This window comes from Diaphorina citri, unplaced genomic scaffold, assembly GCF_000475195.1.
Source record: "Diaphorina citri unplaced genomic scaffold, Diaci psyllid genome assembly version 1.1 scaffold3040, whole genome shotgun sequence".
NCBI classification, from domain to species: domain Eukaryota; kingdom Metazoa; phylum Arthropoda; class Insecta; order Hemiptera; family Psyllidae; genus Diaphorina; species Diaphorina citri.
In genome coordinates this window covers 3,873-17,034 of record NW_007380452.1, presented here as the reverse complement: position 1 = coordinate 17,034, position 13,162 = coordinate 3,873, and the positions used below count along the sequence as shown (strand labels likewise).

Genomic DNA, 13,162 nt, shown 5'->3' with positions numbered 1-13,162 from the left:
AACAAAGACTCCCCAAGTGTTGGGGATTTACGAAATCCGGATTCAAACATTATGACCTGTGTTCCAAACATGTATTCCGTGGGGCATACTACGTATATAATCTTGGGCCATGGGCCATACTATGATCCGTTCCATCCTCCTAGCAGTCCTAGCACATGCCAGATCAGACCGGCACCAATAGACCTAAAGAGACCTAGGGGACGGCTTTGCAGTCCTGACCTAGAGGTCCGAAGGCTTTGTAATCCTGATGCACAATCGGTTGTGCCCCGTATCTTTCAACTATCTTGTACTTACGCTTACCTACAGCTTGTACTTTCGATGTGGGTCGAGAGAGAAATATGAATCCGAAGAATTTATTGCATTGCTGAGCATTGTGATAAACTATTATCTTTTATTCTGAACGGAGCGGAGGTAAGGTGCATTTATGTAGTTGCATACTTATCCCCCAGTCTAATATTTCACTTTGACTGCACCAAAAATCGGAAATCCTCAAGGGACAGGATATTGGACTTTACAAGATGGAAATGGAAATGTTTAAATTGTATTGGTAGGTAAAACTGCATTATTAATACAGGAACTACCTATAACTTTATAATGACAGGACTAGATACCTACACAGCGCATTTCCATTGTAAAATAATACTGGAACAAATTCTGGACAAGTGTCAGAATATTTGTCGCTCCGAAAATGTCACAACAGAATGACAAAGGAAAGGAAATGGTCGAAACTTTTCCTACGACAGCTAACAGAAGAAGAGACATATGTCTTGAAATTTGCAATAATGTCATACCGTCATACAAACTGGAAAAAGTGTCCCTCAACTCACTCAAGACGTCCTGAATTACTTCAGCAATTCAAAACTTTTGCTGAAATTGTAATGTTGTCTTGAACATTTACAAATTTGGAGTTGCTGAAATCTTAGGTACATCTCCTAAATTTGAAGGGGCCCCTGAAATAGTCAGACGTTTTTCCTCGGAGTAGACTATCCTGAGCCTGTTCATTAAGATAATTATGTTTGTACTGTTTGTAATTAAAGCAGCTCTGATAAGATAAGGAAAGCAATTATTGCGTCATTTGTCCACTTGACACTCTTTAATTCCACTGGAATAGAACGTGAAGTCAACACTTAGCAATATACTACAACTTAAGATAATTATGTTTGTACTGTTTGTAATTAAAGCAGCTCTGATAAGATAAGGAAAGCAATTATTGCGTCATTTGTCCACTTGACACTTTTGATTCCACTGGAATAGAACGTGAAGTCAACACTTAGCAATAGCCTACAACTTGTACACAGGTGATATGGGAGTCTGCTTTTGCTGAATTCCTGACAAATTCTTCTCTCAACCTAGTGGGGATTGTCCCAGGATGGATTAAATTCTGGGAATTTTGAATCTCAACATGGAACAAGCAATAAAGAATCTTACCTCGATGAAAACTTTGTGCTGAACTGAATCATGAATGACAAGGTCTTATCGTCCCGAAATCGAAGAGAGAAGGAAGACAGGATAGGAGAAAGCCAGCCGTTCCGAGAACGAACCTTATCACAGCAAGATAAAATCCGCCCCGGGCGGGACTCGAACCCGCGGCCTAGCGCTTACAAGGCAGACGCACTACCAACTAAGCTAACTAGGCTGGCAGTTTTATTCCTTGAAATTACATCATGAATGAAGTCATCAGCTTTGTAAAACCTTGAGGCCACTCAAAGCATCAATTATCTGGTCGACCTGAGTAAATACTGCCGGAGTGCTTGGTTAAGTTTTATTCCTTGAAATTACATCATGAATGAAGTCATCAGCTTTGTAAAACCTTGGGGCTACTCAAAGCATCAATTATCTGGTCATTATTTACATATTCATCATACTGATTACTGCTACAGCATGATCAATGTTTATATTACCTACTTTTATCTATGAGTACGAACTAGAAGAAAGTTTAAGGTGTAGAATTGTAGATCCGTGGATGATGGTAATCTACAAAGTCGAAGCTGCCGAAAAAGAACCTTCAAACAATTTGGTATAGAGGTTGCGAAACTGAATTTCCAATGGTTCATTTAGAATCCCATTTTCTCCAACGAGCCTTGAAGATGTTCAATTTTTATTGATGGCCCTTTGATGGTAATCTACAAAGTCGAAGCTGCCGAAAAAGAACCTTCAAACAATTTGGTATAGAGGTTGCGAAACTGAATTTCCAATGGTTCGTTTAGAATCCCATTTTCTTCAACGAGTCTTGAAGATGTTCAATTTTTATTGATGGCCCTATGAGTCGATACTTGTCGATATAGAAATGTACCTACTGTCGGGATTGGGATAAAAATGTGTAAAGCTGTAAAGATTTCTTCAATTGCATCTTGAGATCTTGTGAAGAACTTCTGATTTAATCTTGAAACTCTATGAAGATGAGTACTTACACTTACTTGAAGGTGTGATACACATGCACACCTAGACCATAAAAGGAATATCCCTACCAAATTTCAGCTTTCTAGGTGTTGTGGTTCTTGAGATAGAGCGATCAGTGTGTGAACTGTGAATGGATCTTGTTCTTATAATATAAGATTACGGGAAGGTACCTGTATGATACACATCTCAGTTCAGTAGGCACTGTAATATTCTCTCAAACCTACACATCCAGTTATTAGAGGTATTAAGGTATTATCAAGTTAGTACGGGAAGGTACCTGTTCTGGTTTCTTGGTTAAATCAGTGTGACCCACCTCTCACTCCAGAAAAGCAAAACGGTACTTACTTTTAGCAAAACTTAATCTGAAAAAGAGTCCTAAGGCCAACCACTCGCGCTCTGACCACCGTCTGTCAGATGGTCTGAGCTTGAGTGGTTTGGTTTGGCATTATGGGCCCCCAAAGCCTCAATCAAGCACAAAATGTTAGGAGAAAATATTTAACCTACACATCCAGTTATTAGAGGTATTAAGGTATTATCAAGTTATTACGGGAAGGTACCTGTATTATCATGTCGTTTTTACTTCATATAGATTCTCCGTTTTTGCCTTGGGTCTGGAAAATGACTCCTGAACTCTCTCATTCACAACTCTTGATCCGCAATATCGGGTGTGAATCTCACAAGGCTTTCGATTTGTCTCGCGGCTTCGTAGAAAGTTTTGAAACGTGATTACGAGGGCGTTTCCCGATTGGTTTGATACCTGTCTTCTCTACTAGGGTTATCAATAGACCTAAAGAGACCTAGGGGACGGCTTTGCAGTCCTGACCTAGAGGTCCGAAGGCTTTGTAATCCTGATGCACAATCGGTTGTACCCAGGATCGGTTGAGCCGTTTCAACTATCTTGTATGTAGGTACATCGGGTGTGAATCTCACAAGGCTTTCGATTTGTCTCGCGGCTTCGTAGAAAGTTTTGAAACGTGATTACGAGGGCGTTTCCCGATTGATTCATAACTGTCTTCTCTACTAGGAGTATCAATAGACCAAGGCTGCCTTCTCTACTCTGTACTAGGGTTATCAATAGACCTAAAGAGACCTAGGGGACGGCTTTGTAATCCTGATGCACAATCGGTTGTGCCCAGGATCGGTTGAGCTGTTTTATCTTTCAACTATCTTGTACTTACGCTTACCTACAGCTTGTACTGTCGATGTGGGTCGAGAGAGAAATATGAATCCGAAGAATTTATTGTTGTGCTGAGAATTATGATAAATAATACTTATTATTATTACCTATCTTTTATTCTGAACGGAGGTAAGGTGCATAGAGGTGCATACTTATTCTTTAGGCAATATTATTTCACAGTGACTTCACCAAAAATTGAAAACCCTCGAAGGATGGTGTTGGACTTTGCAAGATGGAAATATTTCCGTTGTATTGGTAGGTTAAACTGCATTATTAATATAGGAACACTGTTTTAATACAGGAACTAACTGTATAATAATAGGAATATGTATTATGTAGTGTATTTCCATTGTAGAATATACAGCAACAAATTCTGTGGACAAGTGTCAGAATGTTTGTCGTTCCACAAAGTGTCACAACAGAATGACAAAGGAAAGGAAATGGTCGAAACTTTTCCTACAACAGCTAACAAGAAGAGTAGAATTCTGTCTTGAAATTTGCTATGATGTCATACCGTCATACAAACTGGAAAAAGCGTCCCTCAACTCACTCAGGACGTCCTGAATTACTGCAGCAATTCAAAATTTTGCTGAAATTGTGTTCTTGTATTGTACACATTTACATAAAATTTGGAGTTGCTATCTTGCATTTTCGAAGGGGCCCCCTGAAATAGTCAGACGTTTTCCCTCGGAGTAGACTATCCTGAGCCTCGTGTCGCATCCTTGTCACATTTGACAGCTACATACCAAATTTCAAGTCTCTAGCTGTTACCGTTCTCGAGATATTTTGTTTACAGATAGACAGACACACACACGGACCAATGGCTGAAACTTTGGATTTAGGTTCTAGGGACCTCAAAACGTGTTTTTTCATTAAAAACTGACCATCGAAAATTTGACCCGATTACATTACTTTGCTTCCTATAGGATAAGGAAAGTAAAAATCAGGAGATACCTACGTAGGTTCCTAATTTGTTTTTGGTCAGTCGTCAGTTTAACCCTATAAAGTCAAGAAAAATCTATAAAAATTTTGTGATCTATAGAATTTCTGAAGAGGTTTTGATGAATACAAAATTAGATATTCACACAAAAACTACAAAATAATATACCTAGATAACTAACTATCTGTATACATATACTCATTTATGTAAATATTTTATTAGGGTTTACTTGGAAATCTTTGTCAAAGTACCTACCGCCCTTAGTTTCGGCGTTGAAAATTGAAAGATTTTTTACGACTTTTCTCCAAATTGAAACCAGATTTATGTGTCCAAGAGGATATTTTGTTGAGAATCTTGTAATTTGTAGGTAGTGTGTTAGAATGAATTTGTGAACGTGTTTTTTCATTAAAAACTGACCATCGAAAATTTGACCCGATTACATTACTTTCCTTCCTATAGGATAAGGAAAGTAAAAATCAGGAGATACCTACGTTACCTACGTAGGTTCCTAATTTGTTTCTGGTCAGTCGTCAGTTTAACCCTAAAGTCAAGAAAAATCTATAAAAAAAATTGTGATCTATAGAATTTCTGAAGAGGTTTTGATGAATACAAAATTAGAATATATTCACACAAAAACTACAAAATAATATACGTAGGTACCTACCTATCTGTATACATATACTCATTTGTGTAAATATTTTATTAGGGTTTACTTGGAAATCTTTGTCAAAGTACCGCCCTTAGTTTCGGCGTTGAAAATTGAAAGAGATTCTTTACGACTTTTCTCCAAATTGAAACCAGATTTATGTTACCAAGAGGATATTTGTTGAGAATCTTGTAATTTGTAGGTAGTGTGTTAGAATGAATTTGTTCTGATTTTAAATAATTATTATGCTAATCGGCAAGAAGATAGATAGGTAGGTCCTATGTATGGACATTATTGTACAAGTAAATATTTAGGTACCTTCATACTTATGTTTCTACGACACTGACCATACGAGTCTATTGAACTTTTTTGGCTGAGTGGTGACAAACAGAGGATAGCCGTGCTCCATGCCAGGTGAGCCTACCCTATTTTTATTTTATTCTATGTAGGTATATTCTATTTTTATTTTATTCTATGTAGGTATAATCTATTTTCATTTTATTTTTATTTCATTTCATCCTTTTTTTACTTTCTTACCGTTATATTCTGGTTTGATACTTATCTAATTAGGTACCTACTAAGATATAACGATGAGAAATAATGTTTTCCAAGGTGATGGCCTCAAGTAGGTATAATTTTAATAGGTTAATGTGTTAATACCTATATAGGATGTCTAATATAAACCTAACTAATAATCGTCCTTTTTTGGTAAGCTTGCGAACAGCAAGAGTTCGAAACGTCGCTTCGCATCGTTTAATAATGTTTTAATAATAATGAATCAGTAATTATTCAGAGATCGTCTGAATTATTCAGCTTTCGCCCAGTAAGTAGCATAAGTACCTATTAGATATAAAGACCTAATTAATATTTATTATTCATGATCCCTACGGTAGGTACCTACCCCTATTTTTCCTTCTTCTTTTGAAAAACTTCTTACAAATTCATCGTGAGAAAAAGTCTCTCCAAATCAACTCTTTGTAAAGGGAAAAAGGTATTTGAAAGGTAAACATATTTTTCCCCTTCTTCTTCAAATACTTCAAACGGGCAAAATTTTTACCGCCCAAATTAGTTTTCCAATTTTCGCCCCGGATAACACTTCAGTCGTTAATTTAAGACCGGTTTTAGCGTTACCTATGTTAAGCTACGCCGAGAAAGGCCAATAAATGGATGGGTGACCTAAACATTATATTGGGAATCAAGGGAGAACGGGCTCTAGTCTTGATTTTAATTAAATCATTACATGAAAGTAAAATCAAAAAAATCAAATCAATAATAATAATAATAAACTGAATATTAAACAAAATAGGCAGGTACATAAATACTAATTTTCTTTAACCAAGATCGAAAAATTCCCGGAGGGACGGGCCCCGCTTGTTTCAAATTAGAGTGGACAGAGTGAATTCTTTGAAAATTGAAAACTAATTACGATGTAATAACATTTCTGTACTCATTGTATTTCCATTTCTCATTTGCAGGGGTAACAAGGACCGTATTGGTGTGGTGGTTTCGGCTTACATGCACTATTCGAATATCTGCGGAACTGCAGACCAAGCGCTCGATCGATTCGCCATGAAACGATTTCTCGACGACAAAATCGGGGACCTCGACTTTCCATCCTACAAGAGGTAAGAAGATTGGTCTGCTGGTCAAACATACAATGGTGAAGAATTTCAGATGCATAGTTTGCTCTTAAATACCTACTGATTCCACCCGCCGAACACCATAATAAAGATCGAAATATTGCTGACACAGCTTTAGAGACAAATTTTCAAAGGATTTTTTTGGGAATTTTCTATTAGGCATTAGGTACAAATCTCATAATTTATTAGGATTCTGAATTTTTTTCATCTCTCGAATAATCGAGTAATAAAATTTGGATCCCGACTCGATACCCGGGGCTTAGATAACACGATACGGACGGGATCAGTATCCAGATCTCGGCCCTTATCAAATAATAATCGTCCTTTTTTGGTAAGCTTGCGAACAGCAAGAGTTCGAAACGTCGCTTCGCATCGTTTAATAATGTTTTAATAATAATTACCTACCTAATTAGTAATTATTCAGAGATCGTCTGAATTATTCAACTTTCGCCCAGTAAGTAGCATAAGTACCTAGATATAAAGACCTAATTAATATTTATTATTCATGATCCCTACGGTACCTACCTACCCCTATATTTTTCCTTCTTCTTCTTTTGAAAAACTTCTTACAAATTCATCGTGAGAAAAAGTCTCTCCAAATCAACTCTTTGAAAGGGGAAACAGACATTTGAAAGGTATACATATTTTTCCCCTTTTTCTTCAAATACTTCAAACGAGCAAAATTTACCGCCCAAATTAGTTTTCCAATTTTCGCCCCTTTTTTCCTTGAATGAGGACCAACGGAATTTTTCTTTTTCTTCTACGACTTCTAGATACCGAGATAAATCGATTAAAAAAATACCGGTATATCGTGAAGTTTGACGTCACGGCATATGCTCCCGTACGCGATGACGTCAAAGATTTAAAAAATACCGGTAAATCGTGAAGTTTGACGTCACGGCATACGCTCCCGTAGGCGATGACGTCATCATTCATGTTCCGCTTCGTTTGTTTGTGCGCAAGCGTTTCTGCGCATTTTGACGTGAAATCTGACGTCACAACTCTTTGAACTTTTGCATTAGAACGTCTCTCTCTCTCTCTCTCTCTCTCTCTCTCTCTCTCTCTCTCTCTCTCTCTCTCTCTCTCTCTCTCTCTCTCTGACCCTATCCACGTCCATCTTTCCTTTTCTGACACCTAGGTAGGTATAGGTACCTGTTGGAAAATATTGAAATATTGCCCTACTAAAACCCCAGCAAATCTGATGTCTAAACGAAAAACGAGTTGGTGGAACTACAAAAGAAAGAAAAATAATAAAAAGAGGAAAATTAAATTAAAAAAAGAGCTATGTAAACAAGTAAACAACGAAATATAGCACAGGGAAATAAAAACATTTGCACTCCGAGAAAACGGGGGAAAGACAAAATCTGGCAGGAACATCACACGACTTTTTACTACATCAAAATAGGTCCTATTTTCCGAAATTGTTAGCCAGGTCATTGGAACATGGTATTTTTTTTTTTTTATTTTTTTTTTTTTGGCATTGGTTTGGCACTAAGCCGGGACATGGTAGGTAACATACGCGGTACTACATTTTAATGCTTAGAAAATTCCATGGCCCTACGACAAATCGTTCCCAACATAATATTTTACACGTTTCATACCTATTTAGTGTAATAGAAAGTAATAGAAGAAGAAAATACGAGAATTTGGAGCACAAAAAGAAAGATTTTTTATTGGAAAAAGGCCAAAAGAAAACCCAGAGAAAACTAAATCATATATTTTCTGTTATGTGCGATAATCCTCTGGACAAGTGATAGACTTGTACAACTTGACATCATCAGCAAACATCAATACTGATGAATGACAAATGACATCGGGCAAGTCATTGAAGAATAGAGAGAATAACAAAGGACCAATGTGACTGCCTTGTCCCACTCCTGAAAGAACATTAATGGATGAAGAGAGAGAATTGCCGAGTCTAACCTGTTGAGTTCTACCAGAGAGGTAATCGGACAACCAACGAAGAAACGAATCTCCCACACCATAGGATTTTAGTTTCGCGATGAGAAGACGACTGTCAACGCGGTCAAAAGCTTTGGCCACATCTGTGTACACAGAATGAACACAATGGCCAGATTCAAAAGATTGTAAAATATCATGTTGGTATGAAAGTAAGTTGGTCACCGTTGATCTCTGGTGCACAAATCCATGCTGATAATTCGAGATGAACCGTTTGCAAGCAAAGGAGAGTTTGGTACAAATAATTTTGTCCAATACCTTTGGAATGGTGGACTGGATACATACACCACGATAATTTGATATGTCACAACGATTACCAGACTTGAAGATGGGCAAAATAAAGCTAACTTTCCAGGCAGACGGAAACACTCCCGAAGACAGTGATTTGTTGAAAAGAATTGACAAAGGAAGTGAAAGAATAGATGAACACTCCCTCAAAATAAACGGAGGAACCTTATCGGGACCTGAAGAAAACTTTGATGGTAAAGAGGAAGCTAAAACCTAAAACTTACCTACTTCGTTCGATAATCTAAATTCATTTTGATGAAATTTCGGCCAAAATGTTCAACACACAAAGAAAATTGTATATTCGATTTCGGGCTTACTTTAAAAATGGTGGAGTTAAAACCTAAAACTTACCTACTTCGTTCGATAATCTAATAGCAACAATAATCTAAATATAGCAACTGGAATCTTATAGTTCCCATCTTTTACCTTTTTTATTGAAATTCGTCCCGAGACGCAAAATTATTCTCTTGTGTCTTTTTCTTCGTTCTTTTAGACTACTTCATTTGTTTTAGACTACTATCTTTTCATCTACCTCCTCTCGTCTACCTTTCATTTCCTCTCGTCCCTTCACTTTTTGCAATCCTTTCCTATCCAGTTCCTACCCTTTCGCTTTTTTTGTTATTATCCTTCATTGCTTTTCCTCTTGCCCCCTTCACTTTGTCTAATGCTTTCCTCTCTTCCTTCACTTTTTGTTATCCTTTTTCTCTCCATTTTTGTTATCCTTTCCATTCCACCCTCTTCACGTTTTGTTGTTATCCTGTATTCCTTTTTCCCTCGTCCTCCTCATTTTTTGTCTTTCCAACACCTTCATTTTCCAGTCTTTTATTTCTCGAAACATAAACGTGACATTATTCCTACGAGAGCATTACAAGCCGTGCAGTCTAGGACAGTATCTGAAGGAGTCTGGGGTGTTTTGAATACTAAAACAGGGTGTTCTAAACCTGTTAAATTTGAGGATTTCAAAGTTATTACTCCCATCTTTTACCTTTTTTATTGAAATTCGTCCCGAGACGCAAAATTATTCTCTTGTGTCTTTTTCTTCGTTCTTTTAGACTACTTCCTTTGTTTTAGACTACTATCTTTTCCTCTTCCTCCTTCATTTCATTTCCTCTCGTCCCTTCACTTTTTGCAATCCTTTCCTATCCAGTTCCTACCCTTTCGCTTTTTTTGTTATTATCCTTCATTGCTTTTCCTCTTGCCCCCTTCACTTTGTCTCATGCTTTCCTCTCTTCCTTTACTTTTTGTTATCCTTTTTCCTCTCCATTTTTGTTATCCTTTCCATTCCTCTCCCTTCACCTTTTGTTATTATCCTGTATTCCTTTTTCCCTCGTCCTCTTCATTTTTTGTCTTTCCAACACCTTCATTTTCCAGTCTTTTATATCTCGAAACATAAACGTGACATTATTCCTACGAGAGCATTACAAGGCGTGCAGTCTAGGACAGTATCTGAAGGAGTCTGGGGTGTTTTGAATACTAAAACAGGGTGTTCTAAACCTGTTAAATTTGAGGATTTCAAAGTTATTACAGCCAGCCTAGTTAGTTTAGTTGGTAGTGCGTCTGCCTTGTAAGCGCTAGGCCGCGGGTTCGATTCCCGCCCGGGGCGGATTTTATCCTGATGGAATAATGTTCGTTCTCGGAACGGCTGGCTTTCTCCTATCCTGTCTTCCTTCTCTCTTCGATTTCGGGACGATAAGACCATAGCAATTACAGTTCCCTCTGTCAAACTCTAAAAGAAAAAAAAGGTATTCCAAAGAGATAAACGCTGGCTGCTCTTTTCTAAAAAAGTCAAGCAGAATACGACTACACAACTACATTAATATACCTAACTCAGAATCGAACTGCCGACACAAGCTGGTAAACAGTGAACACCTATTCCTAGAACCCATATATTTGGTCAGGAATTTCAAGAGTGAGTGCTTGTCACAAATAACGTCGTTGGGCGAGTACAGTTAGCTACATTTTATTTTATGCCTTGGGCTCAAAGCACCAAAGGCCCCCGTACTAACTAAATAGGTAGGTACCTTACACAATCATTAGTAATGTCATTACTAATGATGGAATTCCGGATTTTCTGATTTTTCATCATCATTACTTGGAAATAATAACATTACTAATGATTGTGTAAGGTACCTAACAGAGCTCGAGGCTGACGAAAACGTTGGTAGGCACGAACGTATGGTAGAGGAAGACAAAGACATTCTGTTTACGGAAGCTTTGTTTCATATGATCATATCGTAGTAGGTATCTACTGAATTGGATGGAAATAATAACATTACTAATGATTGTGTAAGGTACCTAACAGAGCTCGAGGCTGACGAAAACGTTGGTAGGCACGAACGTATGGTACAGGAAGACAAAGACATTCTGTTTACGGAAGCTTTGTTTCATATGATCATATCGTAGTATCTACTGAATTAAGAAACGAAGGAAAACGGGAAACACAACCAAAGTGATATACAAATTTTCCTTCTTGTACGTGTTCGTATTTTGAGCATACGAAATTGCCATTCCCCCCCAGAGATAGAACGCTGCTTTGTACAGAGAATACGACATTTGAATTTATTGAGAGATAGCAGCTTTTGTTTCCAAGTTTTATTTCTTTTTGTAAGAGTTTTTCTTTCTGGAAGTTTTTGTAACTTCTCACAAGTTTTGTAGTGGAGAGAATGGAAAGTGGGTTTTGGACGGGGAGCCCTGAATTCCGGGTTTTGGACATTGACCCGTTATATCTTTCCAAGTGTCCCTTTTCACTTAGTTCTTAGTTTCAAGTTTCTTAGTTTCAAGTTTTCAACTTGGGTCGAGTGTTGTTCCTGTCAACTTCTCGGTAGCAAGAAAGACAGTTTAGGTAAATATTAGGAAGGTATTCTGACTTGGTGGCTTTTCCCTGTCAAACATTAGTGTTTTGTCTCCTTCTTAGTGTATCCTCTTTTTCCCACGCAAATCTAAAGCTAATCATATTTGTCCCATTGACATTCTTCGTCTTATCAGTGTCTACATCAGGATTGAATGCTTGGATCGAATCTCGTTTGAGGCAGAAATTCTAGTTATGGGGGACGTACATACATGAGATTAAACTCAAATAAACTGATGCCAGAGGGGCCACAGGTTAATGAATTTAATCCAATAAATTATTATTTGAATCAAATCGTCTGCTAAAGGAAACCGAAAAAATCCCAGTCCCTAACCAAAAGGCTAACCAGGTGTTTCTTTTGCGGGAGGAAATTTTAATTTATAGCTTTGGTTGGGATAATTTTAATTCGCCTTCATTGAGTTTTTAGCTTTTCTAAAACCTCAGTTGTGTTTGGTTCACTTAAGACATCTAAACGACTGACTTCTCGTGTTCGCAGATCTAAGGTTCCCGCTAGACGGCGCGGTGGAGCTTCACTTCTCCGGCACTCCGCAGTCCATCCGGTCTACTCCGGCCCCCACGCCGGCCATACAGGTGGACCTGTCTCCGGATCCAGTCACCAGGTGGGATAGCTATGAGAATCTGATGGATTCACCGGTACATATTGATGAGGACGAGTCGGATACAGATGAAAATGGTGAGTCACTGCTCATGATCTCATGAGTCAAACCTTCATGACTCAAAAGTCAAACCTTTTCTTTTTTACACCAGGTGGGATAGCTATGAGAATCTGATGGATTCACCGGTACATATTGATGAGGACGAGTCGGATACAGATGAAAATGGTGAGTCACGACTTATGAGTCAAAACTCTTTTCTTTTTTATAATCCTTTATTTACTTTTTATGCCCCATCTTACCACAGAGAGTTTTCAGTTAATCCGGAGTTTAAGAAATTCTTTCCTGTGTAAAACAAATGGGTGATGTCAAACAAAACCCTTGACACTGTGTTAACTTTCAGTAGTCTTCTATTAGAGGACTATTCCCCAGGTACATTTGACGTAGGGCTAAAGAGTCCCTTAAGACAGGGTCTCTCAAAGTGTGCACCGCGGTGCCCCTAAAAAATTTAAAAAAAAAAAAAAAGGTGATAACAGTAATAAAAGAGAAAAAAAAATAATAAAAAATAGAGAAAAATGAGTAGTAAGAGCATACACACAGACATACAGACGCGATCAACACATCATAGTGCTTGATAATAATAGTGCTTA

General features: G+C 37.7%; 2 long non-coding RNA genes across 2 annotated transcripts; both read left to right on the top strand.

The window, feature by feature from the left end:
- Positions 1 to 5,518: 5,518 nt before the first annotated feature.
- Positions 5,519 to 6,786, top strand: LOC113471808. The gene is made up of 2 exons (XR_003394360.1): positions 5,519 to 5,577; positions 6,639 to 6,786. It is a non-coding gene; the product is annotated as an uncharacterized LOC113471808 (long non-coding RNA).
- Positions 6,787 to 12,053: 5,267 nt separating this feature from the next.
- LOC113471807 lies at positions 12,054 to 12,962 on the top strand. The gene is made up of 2 exons (XR_003394359.1): positions 12,054 to 12,518; positions 12,667 to 12,962. It is a non-coding gene; the product is annotated as an uncharacterized LOC113471807 (long non-coding RNA).
- Positions 12,963 to 13,162: the final 200 nt, after the last annotated feature.